Here is a 1,765-nt window from a genome sequence, read left to right as displayed (position 1 = left end):
TACACAGCCACTGAAAGAAAATTTTAAAACATCTTCTTAAAAAAGTCTATATACATCAGGCTAAATGTTTGCACTAACCCCACCCCCAGCCACAAACAAACTCCTAATGCCCTATGTGATGCTATGAAGAGACCGGGCCTTTGGGGGTGATCAGGTCATGAGGGAGGAACCTTCATGAATGGGAATGATGACCTTATAAAAGGCCCTAGAGAGCTCCCTTGACCTTTCTGTCATGTGAGGACATAGTGAAAAGTCATCACAATGCAGAAGAGGACCTCCACCAAAAGGCTGGCCCCTTGATCTTGGACTTCTAGGCTTTAGAACTATGAAAAATAAATTTCTGTTCTTTATAAGCCACCCAGCCTGTGGTGTTTTGTTATAACAGCCCAAGTGGACAAAGACAGAGTCAGTATTTTCTATTACATGCTGTTCCAAAGCATCTAAACTGATAAAATGTCCTCTTAAAATAGACATGAAGCAGTAAGTTATTATTTAGTTAAATATACACTGTTCCTTTGTAAGAAAAGCGTATCATAGAGAAAGAGTGATATAATAACATTCCCTCTTTTCTTCTCCAAGGTGTCAAAATCCAAAGATTACTTTTTAATGTACTTCTTTAACCAATTATTTTCATTGCCAAGTCCTATACAATCAAAAAACATTCCTGTGGCGATTTTCCAAAGCCATATCATACAGCCAAAGTTTCCATTTAAAGTATAAGTTTCGTCCCCAGTGGGACATACTAAATTTAAGGAAGGGTGGCTGTTCAAACTGCAAGACTACACAATTCTCAACACCCTAAATGACCAAAAGGAAGAAAAAGATGCAAAAATAGCACTGCAAATGTTAGTACTTAAAAGTAGGAAGAAGCCCAAATTCACTTCATAAACTAAGAAATATTAGCCAGGAAAAACATAATTTCGGTCAGAGTCAAATACACAAATTTAGGTCAGAGCTGACTTCTGGTTTTGAAAGAGTAAAGTTGAGTGATAGGAAGTAAGAAAAGGAAATTCTGAGAAATCTTCTGATCTACTATCATCTGGGTTCAGATTTCCTCTAATGAAGCACAGATTGGTCACTAGAATGCAAGCTCCTTCAGGGCAGGAATTTTTGTCTGCAGTGTTAACCACCATATCTTAGCATTTACAATAATATACAATGAATGCTCTTTGAACTAATAAACACATATTCTGTCATCTTGGTGGAATTGGACCCCTGCAATAGATGGAGAAACAGTGGAAACAGTGTCAGACTTCATTTTTTTGGGCTCCAAAATCACTGCAGATGGTGATTGCAGCCATGAAATTAAAAGACGCTTACTCCTTGGAAGAAAAGTTATGACCAACCTAGATAGCATATTCAAAAGCAGAGACGTTACTTTGCCGACTAAGGTCCACCTAGTCAAGGCTATGGTTTTCCCAGTAGTCATGTATGGATGTGAGAGTTGGACTGCGAAGAAGGCTGAGCGCTGAAGAATTGATGCTTTTGAACTGTGGTGTTGGAGAAGACTCTTGAGAGTCCCTTGGACTGCAAGGAGATCCAACCAGTCCATTCTGAAGGAGATCAACCCCGGGATTTCTTTGGAAGGAATGATGCTAAAGCTGAAACTCCAGTACTTTGGCCACCTCATGCGAAGAGTTGACTCACTGGAAAAGACTTTGATGCTGGGAGGGATTGGGGGCAGGAGAAGGGGATAACAGAGGATGAGACGGCTGGATGGCATCACTGACTCGATGGACACGAGTCTGAGTGAACTCTGAGGGTT

The sequence above is a fragment of the Budorcas taxicolor genome, chromosome 16 (assembly GCF_023091745.1).
Source record: "Budorcas taxicolor isolate Tak-1 chromosome 16, Takin1.1, whole genome shotgun sequence".
Lineage (NCBI taxonomy): Eukaryota > Metazoa > Chordata > Mammalia > Artiodactyla > Bovidae > Budorcas > Budorcas taxicolor.
This window is presented reverse-complemented; position numbering follows the sequence as displayed.